Here is a 19,154-nt window from a genome sequence, read left to right as displayed (position 1 = left end):
GAATATGAATTTCCGAGATAAAGGAAGATCACTCTTTCCTAATTCTCTAATAGGATGCTTACAGTAGAAAATAGGTTGACCAGAGCCAATGCCCGCATCGGGAATTTGCCTTAATCTTTGTCAATGGCAGTGGATAGCTGACCAGCGGGACTTCTCGGCTTAGTAGTGTATAAGTTGTATAGGTTTTACTTCTTTTTAGCCATTGCTGATCCACTGCTGGGCAAAGGCCTCTCTCAAACTTCCATCTTTTTCTATCCTGCAATGTGGTTGGCCAGTTTCCTCCTGCAGGGTTTTACAGACACCGCCAAATTGTAAAATGTTTTAGCTCTTAATTCGTGGAATTAAAGCCTTTAGCTATTAAAAGCTAAAGGGATTAAGGCTTAATCCTTTTAGGTCTTAATTTGTGCTTTTTACAGCATCAGCTTTATTGCCTAAAGGCCAGAGGGGCGAACAATGTGTACCCAGGTCTCTTGAAATCAGTTCGTTATATGGAAATTTTCTTTGTTATAGGGAAACTATTTTCAATGTAATGAACAGGGGGAAATCATAAAAGTTGGCAACATAGAAAATTTCTCTATATGGAAGTTCATTAAAGAGAGGTCCAACTATACTATGATTTAAAATTACATTATTACGTAGATTACATAATATTATTAATATTATATTTAGAAGTTTTATCAGGCTTGGGATTTAAAAGCAGTAGTCCTAAAAGTGTAAATTTAATGTGGTGTAATCAAAAAATGGTATATAATTAAACATGATTGTACCATGTATAAACTTTCTGAAAACTGCAACTAGTTATGTTGAAGAGGTGCCAAATGATACCTGCATATAAGCAAAAATAAATAAATAAATCAAAATTCAAACTATCTCATAAGAGTTTTTGATTACATGCATGAAGCAGTTAACTAGCACCCCTGCAGCATAACTACAGTAGTTGCAGTTTCCAGCAATTTGTATATGTGGAAATGGTGCATGGTATATCATTAACATTAGACCTATTAGAAAAATGAATAAGCTTTGCCTCCTTGTGTCATTTTTCCAATGTAATTAGAAAAACGATGCAAGGAGGCAAAGCTTGCTCAGCATCAGCCAAAAAAACAAATTTATAAAATAGAATTTGCACATCCCTTTTTGCACTTCATTTGCACATCCCTTCTATTAATTTGTCTAATCCTTCTTTAAATTTATGCAAGCTTTCCCAGAGATAGTTGAATAAATTTAAAAACACCATATGGAAGTCTATTCCAGCAATCAATTACTCTCTAGCTGAATGAAAATTTTCGCACATTTATTCTGTAGCTATCCTCTTTCAATTTTAATATGTCCCCTTATGAGTGAAGATGTTACCAGCATTAGTTATCTTAACCCTTTGTTGTTTGTTTTTTAGGAGCATTAGCAACTAAGGCCATATTGCTCCGGGATATGCAGTGGTCGTTCCCTGACCTTTCCGCATCCTCCGTATTTGGTGGTGACGGGCTTGAACCCCGGTCTAATCAAGAAGCGTGTGCTACACACTGCTGCTCCTTCCCACCTGGCTACGTAGGCACCCGGCTTAACCCTTTAAAGCTTCAATTAGACCACTACATAGTGCTTTTTTTTTTAGATGCTTCAGTTTACAGAACTGAAGTCTTTCTTTGTAAGAGTACTGTTTCATATCCCTGACTAATCTTGCTGTTATTCTCTACACCCATTCCAACAGATCTACAACCTTCCTAAAATGAGGCTTCTAATCTACTGTACCTAAGATATGACTTAACCATTGCTTTAAAGAACAGGATAATCACGTCTTTGTGTCCCTGCAGGCAAAATTTACATAAAATGCATGAACTGTTCTAATGTTTTGAATGCAGTTATAATAGATGCAATGGATACAGTTAATGAAGAACTGTGTTAAGAATATTGTCTAAGTTTCTATAATCTTATAACAGTTTCTGAAATGATGGTTTGGTCAGCTGCAAGTATTTTTTTAAATAATTTCTGCAAGGTGAAAAATAATGTAGAAAATGTTTTGGTTCAAAAGAAAAGAAAATTAACGACATTTAAAGAGTGATAATCATAAGTATTGAGTTTATTCATATATTTTTTTCTTTGTTCATGTTGAATATTTTTGTTAATAAAATTGAAAAGTAATCATCAGGTTGTGTATTTAAAATTTATTTTCTGCTATTATAACATCGAATACTCAGAAATATGTGAAACATGCACACAAAGTTCTGTTATGTACATTTCTTATATCAAAAACATTTCTGAGAAAAAAATATAAAATTAAATTTTGTACTCTTTATTAAAAAAAATATAATAAGATATAAGGAAAAATTTTCTTTTGTATATGTTCAGAATTAATACATATACATTTTTTGTGATACAAATTAAAAGAATGTTTAATGAATTGCTAGATTTCAAAACATGAATATTGTAAAAAACGTTTGACGCTGCTCTTGGTGACGGCATGTCATTGCAGTTTTATGTCTGTTTGGCCAACTCAATAATGTAAAGTGTTTTAGGGTCCCTTAACTCTGGAGCATGCCTTAATTATTAAATATGTTTTGAATAAAAAATAGTCCCAACTTATGGGGCATCATAAGTTGGACCATGTAAGTTGAGGATTGACTGTAACAGCCTTCATTACTACCTTTTGTTCAGTAAATGGTATGTGCCCTGCATTCCAAAACCCATATAGATAATGCAGAGCATTATGGACTAAAAGTCAACTATAAATTTTATAAATATAGAAGAATTTTTAATTTCAATTAATACATATACTTTTTCAGCTTACAGTGTCAAGGCTTGATGTATTTTAACAAGAATTTGTACAATGGTGTGTGTTATTTGTGGGTGCAATAATATTTATATACCACTTGTTAAAAATTCATTAGTTAACTCAGCAAGAATCAAATAATACTCCTTTTATGCTTATAGGTTGATAAACATAGGCCATTGCCACCCCTTCCATCTTCATCATCCTCAGTGAATTCTGGTCACTCAGATATGGATAATGTGCTGCTTAGTAAAGATATTGATTTTACAGATAGTCTGGAAAACTCTATTGTGAATAACAGCAAAAAAAGTTGTAATGGTATCACATCTTCACAATGTTTCCACTCAGAATCAATGGGAAATCTTTCTTCTATTGATCCAGAATATTTACCGAGCAGTGATTCTGTGGTAAATTAATTTTCCCATGTTTAAAAATTATTTATTATTATATTAATTTAGTTTGCATTACAGTAAAAATATATTTATGAATTTAAATATAATCAATCAGTTTGCCAAGAACTTGGCAAACTAATTGATTATCCAATTTCAGTTTCTTTTTACATAGAATTTGTGTATATAAAAATGGTATATAAAAACATGCTGGACTTTATAAGATACGTTTTGTAAAATACAGCGATTTTATTTTGCATCAGTTATAAAAAAGTTTCCTTTCTATAACTTTTTATTTACAAAGAAAATAAATATCTTTTATTAGCAGATGAATAGGTACATTTTAGATATTCAACTATATTCAGATATTTTCCATATCTTCCCCTCATTCTTAAATTGCTTTAGTGGGTTCAACTGCTGACAAGTTGTTTTTTCTGTAATTTCTACATATACATTATTACTGATTCTACATGTCTTAAAAGACTTTACTATAATATCTGGATTGATATTTGCCCACACTGTTTTGGCCCATTCTCATACTTGTGTGATAGATGCTCTCTTTAATTTGCTAGATTTAGTAAATTATTTATTGTTATCATCCATCATTACTTATTCCAATCTTCTCTCAGCAGAACTTTAAATGACATATTGATAGACACATCTAGGTTGAACTTGAGATGTCAATCCTCCAGGTATTACAGCCAATTCAGTATTGCCATTTCTTATTTTTTGTTTTATGAGCTCCATGAGATGGGTTCTAAATTGGTCAGAAACAAGGAGTGCATTGTTTTTTCTTAATGGTCTATTTTGTTTTTCCCACACTTGTTCTATCCATATTTTCATTCCAGTCTCATCCATCCCAACCTTTTTGATGAATATGTTCAATGACTCCTTGTGGTATCTTGTCTTTAGGCATTAATTTTATTTGGAAAATTAACATTGGAGATAATTTTGTTTCATCCGCACAACATGCAAGGACTACAGTGTAATATTTTTTTTTTCACGACCACTTGTCTTAACTATTACTGTTTTCACCATTTTTTTGAAAGTGTCCTATTAGAAGGAACATCAAATGTGATAGAAGTTTCATCCATATTTCCTATTTGGCTTAGTTTAATATTCTTTTTTTTTTTCCCTATAATTGATCACAAAGTGATTAAATGAGATAATTTTTTCTTTCTATTTTGGAGGCATTTTCTGTGCTAATTTGGTTTTGGTGTGAATACTTACATTTTTCCATTTCATAACTCACTTTTCATTCACTTACATTTTTGCATTTTCTGCCCATTTCAGTAAATCACTTCTAATTCTCGCTTTTTGATTTCTTTAAGTTCTATTGTTTGTTTGTTTTTTTTTTTCGGTTGGAGGAGGAGGTCCAAATTGTCTTTCAGCTGTCCTATTTCCATGAATTTCATAAACCTCTAACACCAAGTTGGACTCCTTTTAAAATCAGCTATACCCCTTTCAGAAGCTATATTTTTGAGCCTGAATTCATATAATTTTTGTTGTTATGGCTGTGCCATCTTGTCTATGATTTTCTGCCCATTTCAGTAAATCACTTCTAATTCTTGCTTTTTGATTTCTTTAAGTTCTATTGTTTGTTTTTTTTTTTCGGTTGGAGGAGGAGGTCCAAATTGTCTTTCAGCTGTCCTATTTCCATGAATTTCAGCGTACTTTATAACTTTCAGTTTAAACCCTGCAGCGTATGTGTATGTGATTTTTTTTCTCTGTGGTGTATGTAAGGATCATGACATTTTTAGCACTTGCGTTTTTATAATATAAGCAGGACTGATGAAAGCCTGCCAATTTACATGTCTAATAAAAACCACGACATCTTTTTTCCATGAATCTGATTGAGCACCTAGTTGCACATGAATCTCCCATGGCCAGCTGGCTATCTTTGCTGCCTGTCTTTGCATCAATCTCTTGTATATACATATCCGCTATATAAAACACACCCCAATTTTGCAATAATTTTTTTAAAATAAAAAGTGTCTCTTACACAAGAAAATACGGCAATATACCAATAATTATGGAGTTAAAAGTGATAAAAATAATAAGTAGATAAAATTAAAGATATATGAATATGATGTATTATGGAGTCAAAAATGATAAAAATAAAACTGAAGCTTTCAAAGGTGACTGCCTTCTTTGTCAACAGTGAAACTAACTTTACACATATGGTACAGCTTTCGATACATGTTACTGCAGGGGCATAAGAATTATCCTCCCCATGTGCATGAAGACTGAATAGTGTGTTATATTAAATGTACAGTTTTATCCTGTACAAAAGCATGCCAGGCAGAACTGTTCATCCCATCCAAGGATCATAGCCTCGAAGTTGGAATGAATACAGACTCCTCTATCTCTGTTAATGGTGTTATGTTCCAAAGAACATATTTGCAAGCCAACACCTATGTGAACAATCAACAATAATTACGTCATTTGGAGAAATTTAATGATCTTTCTCTCAGAAGTGCTCAGTCAGCAGATTTCCTATAGTATGTTGTTGATCATCTGTATAGGTATTGGCACCAGAAGTGGCTTGAGAGATTACAAATTGTTCTTCAGAACATAACATCATGATTCTTGAACGGGGAAATTTCTGGTCTCCATGCATGTGTGGAAGATAATTTCCATGCTCCTCCAGAACATACTGAGAGCCGTGCTCCTGTTGTTATTTAAGGATGTCCTGTTCCACTGTTGACAAAGGAAGCAGTCATTCATCTTTGTGTAGTTTTTATCACTTTTAACTCCATAATATTCATATTTTTAATTTTATCTATTTATTTTTTTTATCACTTTATATATATATATATATATCTGATAATTAAAATAAATCTGATATTTAAAATAAAATAAAAAACATCAGCCAGTATACGGCAAAAATGTAGAGCGAAACGAAACGTAAAATATAAAATAAACAAATGGGGATGGAAAAGTAAAGATAATAAGACAAAAAGGTAGTCGATAATCCCCTGTATAATTTAGTCATTAAACCCAATTAATAAAAACGATGTAAATTTAAAATAATGCCAATTATAAATAATTTAGCGGTACCCCCCTTGAAGGTACCAGTTCCAAAAGACGTGAAATATCACCAAAAAGGGGTTAAAGAAACTACAAAAAACTAAAATAGGACCACCGCCATGCAAATCCTCTGCATTGGTTGATCTATCGGAGAATGGAAGGGTGGTTTGGTTCTTCGATATTTCCGCCTTTGCGATGATTTGTATGACGATTGAAATGCAGCGATTCCATGACCATTATTGGCCTCGTGGTCCTCTGTCGATATGGGGCATAATGGTCAGTCTATCATTTTGATATTTTAGTTTTTTGTAGTTTATTTAACCCCTTTTTGGTGATATTTCACGTCTTTTGGAACTGGTACCTTCAAGGGGGGTACCGCTAAATTATTTATAATTGGCATTATTTTAAATTTACATCGTTTTTATTAATTGGGTTTAATGACTAAATTATACAGGGGATTATCGACTACCTTTTTGTCTTATTATCTTTACTTTCCCATCCCTGTTTGTTTATTTTATATTTTACATTTCGTTTCGCTGTACATTTTTGCCGTACTACTGGCTGATGTTTTTTATTTTATTTTAAATATCAGATTTATTTTAATTATCAGATATAATTAGGCTTCATGTGGAGGATGTGCATCTGCTGCCTCTAATGATAGCTTCATATTTATATTTATTTATTTTTATTACTTTTGCCTAACTTTTACATTACATTATATATATATATAATTATAATTATTGATAAAAAAGTAAAGAAAGTTAAAACGAAAGTAACTGTAACTAATATGTAAATAATATTTATGAGTCAATGCAGTTGCAAGCAATCATGCAATGCACCCATAATGTCTATAATATTACGGATAATATAAAGAAAATAAATCCAACAATAATACCATCAGGGACCTAAGACAACGCAAAAAAAAATAAAAATAATTATTATCGCTTTTTACCGACAATCTAGATGACGTCAACTGGGGCCAACCACCCAGAATGAAGGCAAAAAACGACAAGGTTCCCTGTTTCTGTGATGATCAATATATGCTAAGTAATTTAAATCTAAACCAAATATAAACCGGTATAGGCCGAAAATAAATCGAATTTAAATAGTAGAAAGATGATAATAAAATTTAGAAATATTAGAATCAAAGGTAAGAAATATAAGTAAAATATAAATGTAAGAATATATTACGGATAATATAAAGAAAATAAATCCAACAATAATACCATCAGGGACCTAAGACAACGCAAAAAAAAAATAATAAAAATAATTATTATCGCTTTTTACCGACAATCTAGATGACATCAACTGGGGCCAACCACCCAGAATGAAGTCAAAAAACGACACATTATGTCCTAGATACGGTCAATATGTAGTATGTATTATATATTTAATCTTATTTTAATCATTAAATTACGTTCTCTGTCGGGTCAACGATGATTAATATATGCTTACATTTATATTTTACTTATATTTCTTACCTTTGATTCTAATATTTCTAAATTTTATTATCATCTTTCTACTTATTTAAATTCGATTTATTTTCGGCCTATACCGGTTTATATTTGGTTTAGATTTAAATTACTTAGCATATATTGATCATCACAGAAACAGAGAACCTTGTCGTTTTTTGCCTTCATTCTGGGTGGTTGGCCCCAGTTGACGTCATCTAGATTGTCGGTAAAAAGCGATAATAATTATTTTTATTTATTTTTTTTTTTTGCGTTGTCTTAGGTCCCTGATGGTATTATTGTTGGATTTATTTTCTTTATATTATCCTTAATATTATATATATATATATATATGTGTGTGTGTGTGTGTGTGTGTGTGTTATTTGTTGCAATTATTATGACTCTTGAAGACTTCCTTCCTTTCTAAAAATACTAGACTAGACTCATCTCTAACACTGTTAAATAGTAGGTTGAAATTCACCAATAGGATGTTTCTTGGCCTATCATTAAAATTAATTAAAGTGATCATAAATCCTGTTCTTTTCAAAAATATGAGGTATCAGCCAAAATTGCCCAGTCAGTTTTGGGTAGGCAAAGCTCTCTACAAAATGCAGAAGCTTGGTTCAGAATATCACGCACGCGTGCACGTGCGTGCGTGCGTGATATTCTGTGCGTGTGTGTGTGTTCATATCTTTTGTAGAGGTTCTCTAATTGTTTTTAGCATTTAATTAATTGGCTGTTTCTAAAATGATGTAATGTATGTCCCTCTGGCCTGTGTACCATCCATAGCATGTAATTCTAATTGTTCCTAAATGCTTCTTGTATTGATGGAATTTGCTTACACTAAAATATATATGCTGGATAGTGGAGGGGGAGTAAATGGAAATTAACAAAGCATAGTTATGGTTAATGAACCATATGTTCATTAACCATGACTATGTGAAGTAAAGGTGAGTAATTCTGAATTCTAAAATTGCGAAAATAACACACAAAATTCACTTAAATGTTATTTTAATGAAATAAAATAAAATTAAACTAAGAGAATCCTTCAAACTGAATGATATAAGCAAAAATATTTGTCAACATTTTGGAGCTTGCTTTGAGCTCCCTTTTCCACTCTATAGAAAGGAAATAAATAAAAAGAACAGTTAATTGCTATCTAGTTATAGCCAATGAATATAGTAATGACAAGTTAATTTCTGTTATATAAAGTTAATAAAATGAAATAAATTTATTAACCAAAAGTATGGAGTAAGGGCATACATCCAAAAGATTAGATAAACATTTCTTACCTTACTATTCTTAAGAAACTAATGGATTTTTTTTTTTTGGATATAAACTTATATGGCTATATGATTGAATAGTCATGTCCCATATGTCATAACAAGGAACACTACTGGTCAATTATGGGAATGGTTCAGAACATTTAGACTTACTTGTTCTAGATGCAAAGACCAGAGAGGCATATTCTGGACCTAGACTAGGTGCATTATAGCCTAAGCTGCTCTTGCACCAATAGTTCTCAAACAACAACAACGACAACAGCATATTCTGGTCTGTCATCCGTGGTGAGGAATGTTGGTTTATTCTGTAGTCAGAAATTATATTGAATAAACTAATTACATTAAACATTAAATTATGATAATTAAATTAATATATGCTCAGTTTATTATATATATATATTTATTTATTTTCTTTATTTATATATAATTGTCTTTATTGCTCAAAATTAGGTCAGAATACATAAAACAATTACTACAAAAACAAGAGCAATAGAACCTGAGACAATGAAGTAACATAGTTACAAATAACAGAATTATTCACTTCAATTTCATGATATTTAGGCTGCAACACTCAACACTTTCAAGATGCTGTTTTAATTTGTTCTTAACCTCAGAGATATAGAGTTTAGAATTACACCATAAGTCAGAATTAGTATTATACATTTTAGTAAATGCAAAATATTTTATGAATAAATATTTTGCATTTACATAAAGTGCAGCCATTATCAACCCACTGCAGGACGGAAGCCTCCTCAACAATTCATGCTGAGGGAAATGGACCATAATCTGCCACACTGGTCCAGTGCGGGTTGGCAGATCGACCGTATTCAGCAGTCAGGGGCTTGAACCCCGGTCTTCTCAAAGAGCGTGTGCTACTGCACTCCTGCCCTCTCGGCTAGTTTTTAGAGTTGGGATACTGGAAGTGTATCTAATTCTAACTGGGTGTGAAATGATTTTGCTATAACTGAGAGGAAAATGAAAGAGAAATTCTTGAAGCTAAAAGTAAATAAGGTAGTTTGTGGGCTTTAGAACCTGTCCAATTATATTAAAAGAGGTAACAAACCTTTGGCCCTAATGATGAGAGCATCCTTGGAATCAGGGGTGTCCCTACAGGCTGGAGATGTGAAAGTGTCTCCTATTCATAAAGGAAGCTCAATGCACAAAGTGGTTAATTTACAGACCTGTGAGCTTGACTTCTATGCCAGTAAAATGGAGTAAGTGGTTATAAAAGTAATGTAGAATCATCTTGAGAAGAACACAGATATATAGCAATAACAGCACAGATTTATTTTAAAGGGAAATCTTGTCTGATCAGTCTTGATTAGTTACTATGAGATAGTATAAAGGAACCAGATGTAAAAAATAATTTTTCCATCATATACTTGATTTCAGTAAAAATTTTGTTAAGTTCCACATGAACAACTGCTGTACAAATATGAGCAGTATGGCATTAAGGGAAAGTTGCTCCTGTCAATAAAAGAAGTTGAGTGGCAGGAGGCAGAGTGGTTATTAATGGCCACTACTGTTCTGTTTTCAATATTTATTAATGATATTGATAAAGGTATATCAAGTTTAATGTCATATGTTTTCTGATGATGTTAAGGATCGAAGAGTGGCTAATGACAGTACTCTGAAAAGATGTGGATATATTAAGCAGGTGGGTGAAAAGTAACAATTAAGGGTATAACATTGTCAGTGACTACTACATTTGGATAGCAGTAATCCCAGTATAGCATACCATTTGGGTTGTACCCGACTGAATATAGTGGAGATTTAAAGGAGGTAATTTTACAGCTGACATGAAATTCTCTGAGCAGTGCAAACAGGCTGGTAGATCAGTTTGTGGGGTTCTGCGAATGATATACAAGAATTTTTCTAGTAGGACAAGGAGGTGATTATCTTGTTATATATGGCAGTGTTAGGCTGAATCCCTCTGAATATTGCCTCGTTTTAGGAAGGATATAGATCTGTTGGAGCAGGTTCAGAGAAGAGCAACAAGATTTGGCACATAGGGGACAGTACCGGCCACAAGCATGTTTCAACAGGGTTTTGTCAAATAGGGCCCCCCACGCTCAAATGATCTAAATCCATGTCTTTTCTGCATATCTATCAATGAGCCTATCGCTATCTTAATGTCTGGTTACTCACATTATCGTCACTCCAAAAGCGCTTGCGCTAGTTGACTTGAAAATTGATAGAAGTAGGGCATATATTTCATTCTCAATGTGTATTGATATTTCGTTTCATATTGAAAATAGGATGTTATTTAAAAAAAGGACTTCAAGACCCACTAGTAATTCTTGAACAGGGCCCACAAATTTTGGGCTGGCAATGAAAGGAGATATTATAGAGAAAGACTTGAACTCAGTAAACTGCAGCATCTGAAAACTAAGCACTTGCAAAGAAACCTGATTGAAGTGTTTAAGGCTTTAAATAGGTTATGTAAACTGAATGCTATTGGCAATTCTTACTCTTTTTCAGTGATATGCACACACCAGGTTACATAAATTCAAATGGCTGCAGGACAGATATGTAAAATTTTATTTCAGCCAGAGAATAATTTATTATTGGAACAAATTTTCATCTGGTGTTGTGGAAGTAGGTAGGTTTTTTTTTTTTTTTTTTTTGGTAGATGCTGTACAAGGTTTCTTTCATTCAGTTTGTCACTACTAATACTAGTATCATGTGCAAGTATTAGAAGTTAAAATTTCTATTTTTTATTTATTTATAAAATTTATAATTTTTAATTTTAAATCTGAAAATTAGGCCTAATTTAAACTGAAGCAAGTATTCCAAATCTTGTTAAAGTGATCTTGTTTTTCTGAATTTTTTTGTTTCACCCCCCCCCCTCCCTTTTCAAACTGAAAGTCAGTTGTGTTAAAAATTTTCATGTTTACAGTTTTCAAAAGTTGATAGGTATGAAACACGCACACACCCACACACACACACATACACACACACACACACACAAATAAATAAAATAATATTAGACAAACTTTTTTGAAAATTTCTGTATTTATCTCTGCATTTACTTTCTGGCTTATAGATACTTTCTTCTCCTCAGACCAATGTGTCACCTTAAAAGCTTGCACTTATGTTGGCATTAGCACATTTATTTTCAAAAACATTACCAAAAGGTGAACTTGCTATTTATTTAAAACCGAAGGCAACATTATGATAGCTGTTCCATGACTTATTGGTCTCTCATTAGATGATAGGTGGCATCTGTTATTAAACATTATGCCAACTGTTAAATAATGTACTGAAATGAGGATTCAAATATTATAACATATGGAAACAAAACTTTGATAAACACATAACAAAAGTTATGTATACCTTTAACTCTTAATATTAGGCTGTGTTTGCCTTCCATAGCAAAGTAATAAAGGTGAAATATTAAAGGTTGAAAACCTTTAGTATTTCAACCTTTGTGTTGAAATATTAAAGCATGAAAGAGCTTTCTTTCAGTGCTCTACTTTTTAACTTTAATTTCAGTAGTTTTAAATTCTCTTTCTTTGAGGTTCCAGTATCATCGGATTTCTACACTTGCTCTGTTCACTGAAGGATAAAGCCACAACTCTAATCAAAAAGGTAATTTTATATCTATGAATTTTGAATACTATCTTTGCCTTTCAGCCAGACTATCCCTGGTTGTCACCTCACGGCCAATGTTATACCCAAATTATTTCCTCAGTTAGTCATTTATATAGAAAAAAAATTAAGTGACTGTTTTTCTCATTGTTATTATTATCTCCACTGTCATCTCACCTATATTAACTCTCAACCATGAACCTAGTGAATGTTAGACAAACAGTACTTCGCTGACTTTAATGGTAATTATCACCCTGTCACTATCTGTTACCAAATTTATTCAACATTAATTCTATTTCAAAAAACAATAATGCTCTCTCTCTCTCTCTCTCTCTCTCTCTCTCTCTCTCTCTCTCTCACACACACACACACACACACACACACACACACACACACACACACACACACACACACACACACACACACACACACACAACATTAGAAACTGAATTGATAGTACAGGGTGGCCACTGAAAGACTAATGATATAAAACAAAAATAACTTTTACAAATACGTTTTTTTAATTTTTTATTATTTTATTTGGAAATATAATTAATGGATTTTTCTTAGTATTATGTGTGAAAAACAACATCCCTCAAATGACCACCATTTTCCTGCTCACAAATACAGGTCTTTCCACAACATTTTCCATGACCATATGCAAGGTTTCAGGTCGTAAACATTGATTTCGGCTCGAATGTTCTCCTTAAGTTCTTGAATTGTTCAAGATTTATTTACGTAAGCCCGTTCTTTCACGTATCCCCACAAAAAGAAGTCTGGAGCTGTCAAATCAGGTGAACGTGGAGGCCAAACAAATTCAGCATTTTTTGAAATTATTCGTTCACCGAAAATTTCTCGCAGGAGGTCCATCGTTGCCCTGGCAGTGTGTGCAGTAGCTCCATCCTGTTGGAACCATACCTCCTGATTATCTTCGACCGCTGGGTGTAAAAAATATTCAAGCATTGTCCTATACAGGGTCCCGTTGATTCTTTCTGGCTGACTTTCCTCATTTTCAAAGAAATAGGGGCCGATAACTCTTTCAGCCGTAACACCGCACCAAACAGTGCATTTTTGGGGATGCAATTGATGCTGATGTAATTCCCCGGGATTCTCAGTACCCCAAAATCTGCAGTTTTGTTTGTTGATGTACCCGTTTAAATGGAAATGGGCCTCATCACTCATTATCAAGTTGTTCAAAAAGTTGTTGTTATCTCTGGCTAGGTGTTGAAATCGAATGGCGTACTGCAGGCGCTGCTGAGTATTTTGGGTAGTAAGGCTTGGACCATTTGGATCTTGTATGGAAACATTTTTAAATCCGGTTTCAGAATCTTCTGAAGTGATGTTCTGGCGATGCCTAGTTGAGCAGAGCGATGATGGGTAGAGGCAGATGAATCCTCAAGGACACCCTGCTGTACAGCTTCCACCGTTGCGTCAGTGTGCACAGTGCGCTTAGGACCTCTTCCCGGAAGATCGTCGACTGATCCAGTTCTTTCAAACAGGGCGATTAGGTTCTGAATCATGTTATTGCTAGGAGATACTCTTACTTTAAAATGTTGCCGGTATTTTCTCTGAGTTTCAATAATTGATCTTTCACTGGAATAGAAAAACCCAATGAGTTTTAATCATTGCTGGACATCATACATAGCCATTTTAATCTCCAAGGGATCCTCTATAACCTGTAAAAAAAGAAAATAAAAAAGATTGAAAATGAACAAGTTATGACTTTTTCAAACCCTTCAGTGTTTCAGTGGCCACCCTGTAGATATGGTAGAGACAAACTTACAACAGACCAATGCTGTATCTGTAACATTTGCTCTAGTATTCATTCCGTATCTACCATAAAATTCCTTTAATATTTTTGTACAAATATAAACCTCCAAATAATTAAGCAAACAACAACAACAAAATTTGGTCCTGCAATTTTTGTAGTGGTAACAAAATCTCAACAGATGATTCTTTATGTCTAGCTCCTGCAAATTCTTCTGTAGTTCAAGATGAAAGCCTCTTTTTAGATTTTTCTTAAGCTGTTGAATGGCTCTCAAGTTGAAAGCCTTTCATGACCAGATCAGTGTAAACAACTTCATCCTGAAGCTTTCTCAGATGTGTCATCTCATACAAGCATTGAATATGAACAGGTCTCCAAGCAATTAGTGAAACTTTAGCACTGTCTATGAATAGAAATCTGCAATATGGATATTCTTCACTCTCCCTCTATGTCAAAGAATTAACTGATCTTATTGCTAGAACAGTCATAGTGGGATCTATCAGACTAAGCCATGCTACATCTTAACTTAACTCACCATCAAACCAACTTTCAGCTCTCAGTGATCATCTATCGGTGAGCCACAAAAGCAGAAGGTAAATTCAGGGAAGAAGAAGGAAAATTAGCATTAGTAGAGGCATATGATGTAAGAAAGCAAGTTTATACAGCATCTGCCCAAAAAAAAAAAATCCTATTTCACCTATCCGTTCGCCCCAAATGTTTGTCTAGTTCTGCCTTGAATTCATTTAAGCTGTCAACTTCTACCTCAAGAGGTGAAATTTGTTCCAGCAATCAACCACTCACTGGCTAAGGACAAATTTCCACACATCTATTCTACAACTGTCTTTCCTCAATTTGGATTTATGTCCCCTCAGACGATTAATCTCAGCTAGAGGAAGAATCCCATCAGCATTGAGCTTGCTCAAACCATTCAAGGCCTTATACACCTTAATCAGATCATCTTGCAGGTGCCTAGTCTCCAGACACTATAATTTGCAGAACTTAAGCCTTTCTTCATAAGAGCAACTCATTATTCCATTCACTAATCTTGTTGCCCTTCTCTGTACTCATTCCAGTAGCCCTACATCCTTCCTAAAATGAGGTTTCTAGACCTGTATACAGGACTCAAGGTGTGGCCTGACCATTGTCTTATACAAGAGGATAATTACCTCCTTATCCTGGGCACCTCCATAGCCAGGTGGGCAGGAGCAGCAGTGCATAGCACACGCTTCTTGATTAGACCGGGGTTAACAACAACCAAAATAACAACAACCTTATCCCTGCTAGAAAAATTCCTGTCATTAACAAGACACTTATCCCTGCTAGAAAAATTCCATGGTGTCATTGACAAGACACCATGAGCTACTCTTGCAGACTGTCTGCACTGCTCAGAAAACTTCATACCTGAATACACAATTATCCCCAGTTCCTTTTCATTCTCTATCACCCTGAGTTTAGTATACCACACAGTTGATACGTTACTCTGGGGTTACTTACAACCATTTTATTTTGCAACCACAGAATGGTTGCCAGGAGACAAACACAAGGGATATCATATCACATTTAATTACCATCAGGGGTAAAGGAAAGGGTTTCTGCTTCCGTAAAGGTGAGTACAGTGGTCTCCGACAGTTTTTAAATTCTGTACAGTGGGATAAACTGACGAGGTTACCAACAGTAAATTCTAAGTGGGAAGCATTCAAGGAATTAATCGTGGATGCTACTAAAAGTTTCGTACCTATTAAGAAATATTGTTCAAGGTTTAGGCCTAAATGGTTATCTAATGAACTAATGAGACTCATAACAGAGAATAAAAATGCATGGGCTGCTTATAAATTATCAAGCGACTCAGAAGCCTATGGCAGATATAAGCTAGTCTGTAATCAGGTCACAAAGGAGGTTAGGAAGGCGACGGCAGATTACGAGAAATCCTTGGCAAAAGATGCTAAGAAAAACAGCAAGGATTTCTTTACTTATATAAACTCTAAAAGGAAGGGGATGAATCTGATTGGTCCACTTGACATCAATGGTTCGACTGTTGATGATCCTGCTCAGATAGCAAACAAACTGAATGAGTATTTTGCATCTACATTCACACATGAAGAATTATTAAGGTTTGAAAATGGCAGAAGGTTATCAAATTGTAGCAGGATACTTAATGATTTTGTAATAACTGAAAGCAAAGTGGAGGAGAAATTGTTGAAGTTAAACATAAGAAAGGCACCTGGGGTGGATGGGATCTATCCAGTTATATTAAAGGAGGCGGCAAAGCAACTAAGCAAACCCTTAGCCGTAATTATGAGAGCATCCTTGGACTCAGGGGAGGTTCCCACAGACTGGAGATGTGCAAATGTATCCCCAATTCACAAAGGGGGTTCGAAGGGTGACACGAGTAATTACAGACCAGTTAGTTTAACTTCTGTTCCGGGTAAAATAATGGAGTTACCGGTTAAAGATGCATTGCAGGATTATCTAGACAAGACTGCAGCAATAATTCAGACACAGCATGGGTTTGTTAAGGGAAAGTCTTGTCTGACAAATTTGATAGGATATTATGATGTGGTTACAAAGGAACTGGATGCAAAAAATAATTTTGATATCATATATTTGGATTTCAGTAAAGCTTTTAACACTGTTGTGCATGGAAGACTATTTTACAAATTGGAGCAGAATGGTATTAAGGGTAAGTTGCTACAATGGATAAAAGGATGGTTAAGTTGGAGAAGACAGAGGGTGGTAATCAATGGGTGCTGCTCTTCGTGGACTAATGTTATTAGTGGTGTCCCACAGGTTTCGGTGTTAGGTCCACTGTTGTTTTGTATATTTATCAATGATATTGATGAAGGTATATCAGGCTTAATGTCGAAGTTTGCAGGTGATACAAAGGTTGGCAGGGTTGTTAATGACAGTAATGGCAGTGTGATACTGCAACAGGATCTAGATAATTTGGGTAGATGGGCTAAGAAGTGGCAACTGAAGTTTAACCTTGACAAATGCAAAGTACTGCATATGGGTAGAAGTAACCCCAGAGAAACGTACCAACTGTGTGGTACTACACTTAAGGTGGTAGAAAATGAAAAAGACCTGGGAGTAATTGTGTAGTCAGATATGAAGTTTTCTGAGCAATGCAGACAGGCTGCCAGGGCACGTCACGTCATGGGGTTTTGTCAATGATATATAGGAATTTTGCTAGCAGGGAGAAGGAAGTGATTGTCCCTCTGTATAAGGTAATGGTCAGGCCACACCTTGAGTACTGCATACAGGTCTGGAGGCCTCATTTTAGGAAGGATGTAGATTTACTTGAGCGTGTACAGAGAAGGGCAGCAAGACTGGTGAGGGGAATGAAGGGATCCTCTTACCAAGAAGCTTAAGTTCTGCAAATTGCAGTGGCTGGAGACTAGGCATCTGCACAGTGATCTGATTGAGGTGTATAAGGCCTTGAATGGGTTGAGCACGCTGAATTCTGATGGGATCCTTCCACTTGTTCAGATTACGAACCTAAGTGAGCATAAATTCAAATTAAGAAAAGACAGATGTAGAATAGATGTGCGGAAATTTGCCTTTAGCCAGCGGGTGGTTAATTGCTGGAACAAACTTCCATCTGTCGTTGTGGAAGTTGATAGGTTGAATAAATTTAAGGAGGAACTGGACAGGCATTTGGAGGGAATGGTGTGATTTTTTTTTTTTTGGCTGATGCTGCATAAGCTCATACACTTGCTTTCTTGCATCACATGCCACTACTACTACTACATAATTTAGGAACATTTCACATCCCACGAGCAGGTTTTTAGCCCAAAGAGAAGAAATCAGATCTTTTTTTGTAGTAGTGGGGGGTTTAATTCCACAACAGAAGTAATTCTGTAATCCCTCAGAATGGTACCAACATATAAATACAAGGGATGAAACAACGTGTGGGCAGGCACTTTCCGCACCCCTGAACCTGTGCATCTGTCATGCAGGGAACAATTCAGATTTGCTACATGGATTGTGGCAGAAAAAAAGCAGGAGGATGGTTAAGTTTTCCCACAACTACAGAATGGTTTCCAGTAGACAAACACAAGGGATAGGATGGCATATGATTTAGGAAGTTCCCAGAGCAATTGACAGGATTCATATATATTGAAAAGAGATCAGCTCCCCTAGTTCTGTAATGGAAAGAGAGAGAAGGAGAGAAATTACCCCACCACCAGAAAAGTTGCCAGTAGACATGTCATAACCTAAGAGAAGAAATTGGATCCAGGTGATAGAGTTGGGAAGTGGGGGGGCAAGTGAAATTATCCTGCAACTTCAGAATGCTTGCCTGCTGAAAAACACAAAGGAAAAGAACATACAGACAACAGCCAGCTTCTCTGGTGGAGGGGTTTCACAAAGAAAGAGAAAACTCCTAGTAGACAATATAGGTGCAACCTCACACAACACTGGGACTTCCTCAGCAAAAAAGGGCAAAAAAAAAATCATAAATAATTCTATACTAATCATTCTCTTACACAGTATTTCCAAGATAAAAAAATTATCAACTTTCTGACTATTGTATCTTAAGCCTCAAATGGCCAAATTATATCACAGATGGGCTGTTCTTTTTCTGAATATAATTGTCATTAATATCCAACTTTCCATCTTATATTTTGCTCCTATATCTCTACTAGATAGTGCTTCTCGACCAATTAAACATTCTTTCAAATTGGCTCTAAAAGCTATTGCTATATCTTATTTGCACTGCATTTTGCTTCCAGATGTTAGCATATATTTCCAGAATAAATTAATTTATATATATTGTTTAGCTGACCTCTATCATCATCTTGGTTTCTGTGATATCTGTTATTTTGATATCATATAAACCTAGTTTTTCTGCTAATCCCACTTCTACCATTTAAGCTTTTAATGTTA

The sequence above is a fragment of the Mastigoproctus giganteus genome, chromosome 13, assembly GCF_048544385.1.
Source record: "Mastigoproctus giganteus isolate SK-2022 chromosome 13, ASM4854438v1, whole genome shotgun sequence".
Lineage (NCBI taxonomy): Eukaryota > Metazoa > Arthropoda > Arachnida > Uropygi > Thelyphonidae > Mastigoproctus > Mastigoproctus giganteus.
The sequence above is the reverse complement of the archived record's forward strand: the minus strand, read 5'-3'. Positions refer to the sequence as shown.